Source organism: Mus caroli, chromosome 13 (assembly GCF_900094665.2).
Source record: "Mus caroli chromosome 13, CAROLI_EIJ_v1.1, whole genome shotgun sequence".
NCBI lineage: Eukaryota > Metazoa > Chordata > Mammalia > Rodentia > Muridae > Mus > Mus caroli.
Window position 1 is genome coordinate 3,174,849 of NC_034582.1, and position 6,592 is coordinate 3,181,440.

Here is a 6,592-nt window from a genome sequence, read left to right on the forward strand (position 1 = left end):
CTCCCTACTGCCTCGGGTGGTGAGGTGCACAGTGGGGTAAGGGAAGGGAGTCATCACCACAACCCTCCCCCACTCCGTACCCAGGTCACCTTAGGGCAGGTGAGCCGTGGGGCCACATTTCCCATACTCTTACCCTTGGAGCTGGCTCACCTGTGTCGTCTACCACCAGGGTCATCACTGAGGTGCTATCCAAGCAAGGTACAGCAAACAGGTGTCTATGGCCCACCTGTGCTGTGTGCTAGAGGTCAGGGCTGTTGTGGGACCGTGAAAGGCAGCCTGTTTTCTGGTTGAGCTAGGTTTAAATCCCTGAGACCCAGCAGCGTTCCTGCAAGGGACAGTGTTTCCCACACCCCCAGACACCAGGCTCTATTTTCTCTACTCTCTCCCATTCTCTGCCTCTACTCCATCACAATAAATACCCTAAAACCATGGACTGTCTCTTCTCATCGGGATCCATCGTGTTGGAGCAATTGAGCAGGTTTCCTCTAAAGAGCCACATCTAAACTCCTGCAGGAAGCCTCTCTGCGCTCTCAGCCACGGTCTCCATAATCTCCATCAAGCTAGCCCACCGAGGAAGCCAGACACACTCCTCCCCATGAGAACCAGCCGGATGCTCTCCTACTGCCCCTTTCCCTTCGGCTCCAGGCTAGAGCCAGCCCCATGGGCCTCCACTCCATTCTCAGCTCTTCCACAGCACTCAGCTGTGTCTGTGGTGTCCAGGACCCTGAGAACCTGTTGTCCTCGGCCTCTGTGCACACCCGGGGAACCCCTGAGAGTATGAGCAACTCCCGCAGTCCACAGGGACCTCAGACTGCACCTCCCCAAACCCAGAGTGGGGTCCTGAGGCTTCTCACAGCCTGAACCCCACCCCCTCCCCCCGGCAGCAGTGTGGGATTTGTGCAGTCAAACTTCCCTCGTCTGCTAACCCACAGTCTATGGTGGCAAGATACAGGTCTCTGTTTTCCTCCTCTCTCTCTGAGTTGCTGGGATTAGGTTTCACTTGATTTGATTTTTATGAGTCCTAGATAGCTTTGGCCACCAAGCCAGCCATCAAGCTAGGATGAACGAAGGTCTGCCATCTGCTCTGCCCCTGACTAACATAAGAGCAACACCACCAAATAGAGTCTCTTTGCCATTGTCAGGGGGTAATTTGTTTTTATGTTTGTTTGTTTGTTTTCATTTTGTGGGGGCTCAGAGTCTCCTGTAGCCCAGGCTTGTCCTCAACCTTGCAATGTAGTTGAGGGTGACCTTGAATTCCTGTGTTTCCTGCTTTAGCCTCTCCAGTGTAGGGATAACATGCGTATGCCACCATTCCTGCTACATTCAGTGTTGGGGATTGAATGCAGAGCTTTACGAGTGCCAGGCAAGCGCTGTACCAAGTGAGCAGCATCCCCAGTGCCTTGTCTCAGAAATCCAGAATAAATCTATTTTAAAATCTCAAAGGTCCTCCTTCATATTTTGAAGTCCAAATAAGACATTTTTTTTTTTGCTTTTGTTATTAGCATTCTTTGTCCCTCGCCCCAGCTTTACTTAGAGATTTACCAAGGTATTATTGATACATAATAAAATGGTTCAGATTTATAACCTACAAATTGAGCTATGATATAACCTCACAAAATGAGGTTTAAACCACAATAAGAAACAAACTTACTGGCTCTAAAATGTTCCCTATACACACATCTTGTTTCTCAGTAGAAAAATCTGCCTCCTGCTTGTATAGATGTGTGTGCATTTCCTAGAATCTTATAATGCAGTGTACTCTCTTTTGATGTTGGCAGCTTTTCTTAGTCACATTAAGGTGCTGAGATTCACCCCTTTAGACTTGTATTGGTTTGAATAGGTTTGCCCCCCATAGATATATGTGTTTTTATGCTTGGCCCATAGGACGTGGCACTAGTAGGAGGTGTGGTCTTGTTGGAGGAAGTGTGTTATTGTGGGGGCAGGCCTTGAGGTCTTCTGTGCTTAAGCTCTGTCCAGTGTGGAATTCAGTCTCCTCCTGGCTGCCTTTGGATTAAAATGTAGAACTCTCAGCTCCTTCTCCTGAATCATATCTTCCTGCACGCTGCTGTGCTTCCTTCTATAATGATAATGGACTGAACCTCTGAAACTGTACACCAACCCCAATTAAATGTTTTCTTAGGAGTTGCCTTGGTTGTAGTGTCTCCTCACAGAAATGGAAACCCTAACTAAGATAAACACATACCAATAGTCTATACTTGGGGTTTTCCCTTGTCCTTAGAGGTTGTTGGCCACAGGCCCACAGGGACAAAGGAGGCAGAAGCATCTAGCAGAGTTAGGACAGCTGTGAGTATGACAGAAGAACTTACAGAGACTCCTGCAGTGAGACAAATCTACTTTATTGTTCCAGGGATATAAGGGCCTTTAGGGGTATATAGGGTTAAATGGTATCTCGAGTCCCCTCTGCCACAGGGCTTGGGCCACTTGGGGAGGAGGAATGCTTAAAGTTTTGACTGTGCTTACCCCATGCCAGGGCTGGGTGGATGTCTGGCTATGGGAAGCTGCGGGACACCACTCAAGGGTTGGGGGAGTGCAGTCTAAGGTCCCAGGGACAGCTGGAGTTGGCTTGGGGGTCCTTAGGCATGGAGGGAGGCCAGGCCCATCTGGTTCTCAGACTGTTGGCACCCAGGTCCTGCTGGATGCTGAGGAGGAGCTGAGAATGTAGTGGGGGCCTGTGGACTGGATCAAGCCTGGGGCCAAAGGGGAAAAAAGGGGAGAGCTCTGGCTGGGTCCCTTGGGGAGGAGAGAGTCCTTGGCTTGTTGGGCAGGTGTCTTGGTTTGGTGGAGGCCATGGCTGGGAGGTTACGGCCGACTCTAGATGAAGGCCTGCTTCATTGCTCCCCATGGCAGAACCCATGAAAAGAGGCAGTCCATGGTTTTAAGACATTTATTGTCATGGTGGGAAGTAGATGAATAAAACCATATCCCAGTTTCTCAGGGTGGACCCGAGGAGGTTAAATACCTTTTGCAGGGAGGACTGTCTGGGAAGGAGAGTTTATTGGCTAAGCCTCCAGGCCTTTAGGTACCTCATTAACATGGAGATCTGTCTTGAGGCTATGTGACCTGTGGTCACATCCTCTACTGGTGGAGGGGCTTGGAACGTTGGCCTTAATTGACTGATGGCTACAAACCTATGGAGGGTTGCGGGCACATGCCAGGAGCCTAGTGTCTGGGAGCATGGCAAAATGCCTACTATCCCTACAGAGTCACTGGGATTTCAAGCCTGTGTTCGACCAGGGACCAGGCTGCCTTTCAGAACCCACAAGGGTATGGTTGGGAAAGGCTGATTGGACGTAATGTCATTTGGGGGAGCCAGAGCAGAACTTGTGTGCTGAGTTATGCAGTATTTTCAGAGAGCTCAGCACAAGGTCATTCTTCAGATGAGGTCAGGCATCTGTGCCCAACACTCTTCAAAGATATGCAGAAAAAGGGAAACCCTACTGAGAAAGGGAGTCCTCCACGATGCCCTGAGCGCAGAGAGCCATCCAGACATGGAGACTTTGACCTTAATAGCAGGGTTCCTCACCATATACTTTCTAATCTCTGAGCAGCCTTCTACTGGCAGATATATCTTAATGTGCTCATTCATTTGTTCATAGACACATAAGTGTTCTTCAGTATTAGTTGTATATAAAGCTGTAATGAATGCCAGTTTACATGATTTTATATAGGATGATGCTATGGTTTCTTCTGGCAAAATACCTGTGCAGGAAATGGCAGGGCTAGAAGGAATATGTCTAATTATTAGAGAAAAGTAAAAGAGGTTTTAAAATTATTTGCACTACTGTACATTTCTGACAGAAATTGATTGGGCACACATTTACCAACTGATTTTGAATGGTATCTCCTTACGTACAGTGGTATCACCAGGGAAGAGGGAGCCTCAGTAGAGGAATTGTCTCCATCAGATTTGCCTATGGGGCATTTTCTCAATTGATGGTTAATGTAGCAGGGTCCAGCCCACTATGGGTGGTACCATGTCTAGGCAGGTAGGCATGGACTGTATAAGAAAGGTAGCTGGAAGTGAGCTTGAGAGCTAGCCAAGAAGCAACGTTTGTTGGAGATTTCTGTGGTAAGTTCCTGCCTTGAGTTCCTGCCTTGGTTCTTAATGATGGACTACTACTGAAAGATATAATAAATGCTTTCTTCTTCAATGTTTTTTGACCATGGTGATTAACATAGCAATAGAAACTAAACTAGAACTAAACTAAACAACAAACAAACAAAACTGAAGAAGCAAGCAAAACCTGCCACTCACTTTTAGTGAAAACTTTTCAAATCATTTGCCTATATTTAAATCGAATTCTTTTTATTAAGGAGTTGTGTGATTTACATTATAATTATGAACTTCGGCCAGATATATGTTTTACTAACAATTTCTTCCAGAGTTTAGATGGGAGGTTAAGAGAAATCTTGAGCTAGTTATGGCAGTGCACACCCATGAGCCAGCCACCCCTTGGAAGGTGGGGAGGCAGCAGATGCATCCAAGACGGTCTCAGCTATATAGTGAATTCAAGGCCAGTCTGAGTTACATGAAACTCTGTCTCAATGTGCAACACAGACAAACAACAATGGAAACACAACTCAGAACATTGATTTCCTGTACTATTTTAAGAACAGACGGTGCCTAATAACACACATTGAGTTTACTCAGTCTATTGATTGAATAATCCTCCACTCTTGTATGTGTGTGTGTCTGTCATCTATCTGTGTGTGTGTGTGTGTGTGTGTGTGTATGTGCAAACATGAACATGGAAGTAGAGGCCAAAGTACAACCTTGAATGCCATTCCTCAGGCAACATTCATCTTGTTTTGAACTACTCTCTCATTGTCCATAAGGTGAGGTTGGCTGCTCAGAGAGCCCCAGGGACCTACTGGTCTCCATCTCTTACAGTACTGAGATTATAACCATGTGTCACACCGAACTTTTTAAAGATAGGTTCTGAGGATTAGACTCCAGCCCTCACCCTTAAGAGGCAATCTGTCAACTGACTAAGCCACCTCTCCCATACTGAATCATTTCCTTTTTGTGCTTGTTTTAATCTTGTATTATAGTACCTATCCTCAAAGGTAAAGTTATTTTACATGCATGTACACACACACACACACACACACACACACACACACACACACACACTTATACTCTAGGTATGTAGTAAGCTATATGATCTAAGTTTGCGTGTAACTATACATCATGATAAAAGTATAATGAAGGAATCAATTAACAAATCATTTCTGTGAAGGTTTCTCTGTCATTGGCAAATGGTTGGATAGCCATACAAAACACTTCCCACCAGTGGAAAGTAACATACACAACCTTGAATACTTTATTACACTAAATACATTGTTTCATAATAAATGGAAACATTTTTCTCCATGATATCAAGCTTCTAATTTGCTGAGAACTAACGACAGTTCTGAAGTGGATCATTATCTGCCACAGATGGTGCTGTACCATTAAAGCAAGAGTGGTCATCTATCATGGTGTAGGTTGACGCTGTCTTTTATAATGCTAGCAATAACATTACTGAATGGTCACATTATACATCTGGCCAGCCACTATGTAAAAATAATCACGAACTCTTAGATGTTTTATAATCATGATTAACCTACATGACATTGAGTTAGTGGTGATTAAACAGTGATATTCCTGAGGACTGTTGGTATAAATGTATGTGTATGAAGGTATGTGTGTGTGTGCGTGTGTGTGTGTGTGTGTGCAAGAGAGAGAGGGGGACAGAGGAAGGGAGAGAGGGAGAGAAGGAGGGAGGGAGGGAGGAAGGGAGAGAAAGAGAGACATACAGAGAGAAAGGAATCTAATGTCACAAAACATATATGCAGCCGGGCGTGGTGGCTCACGCCTTTAATCCCAGCACTTGGGAGGCAGAGGCAGGTGGATTTCTGAGTTCGAGGCCAGTCTGGTCTACAAAGTGAGTTCCAGGACAGCCAGGGCTATACAGAGAAACCCTGTCTCGAAAAACCAAAAAACAAAAACAAAAAACAAAACATATATGCAGTGGATCTTCTCAAAGCCAGATCTATGTTCAATTTCCTTTCTAGGTAGGAAGTGACTTATTGGTAAGCGTGAGTCTTATACCCTACCTTTTTTGCCAGGAGGAGATGAAAACAAAATCTCTGAAGGGGAGATGAAGGCAGAATTTATATAAACAAGTCCAAAATTTCCTAGAACATGCAGAAAAGGACCATAGTTAACCACAAACATTTAAACACACACATTTTACGTTAACTAGTTTATAAGCTACCTCATCACTGGTATGGGAGGGTCCAGCCCACTGTGGGCAGCAAGATCTCTATAAGGTAGGTTTTGGCTATTTAAGATAACTAGCTGAGTGAGCCAATAAGCATTATCCCTCCATGATTTCTGCTCCAGGTTCCTGCCCCGACTTCCTGCTCTGACGACCCTCAATGACGGATTGTGACTTTGAAGAGTAAGATTAAGTGAGCCCTTTTCTAATGGTGTTGCTCTGGTCAGAACATCTTATCTCAAGAAGAACTCAAACCGGAACAGAAAATGATTTCAGATTAATGGTGTGGTGGTATGTCGCATTATTTT

The 6,592-nt window shown here is 45.3% G+C and overlaps 1 pseudogene; it reads right to left on the reverse strand.

The window, feature by feature from the left end:
* Positions 1–1,012: 1,012 nt before the first annotated feature.
* On the reverse strand, positions 1,013–1,147 carry LOC115029139 (annotated as a pseudogene).
* Positions 1,148–6,592: the final 5,445 nt, after the last annotated feature.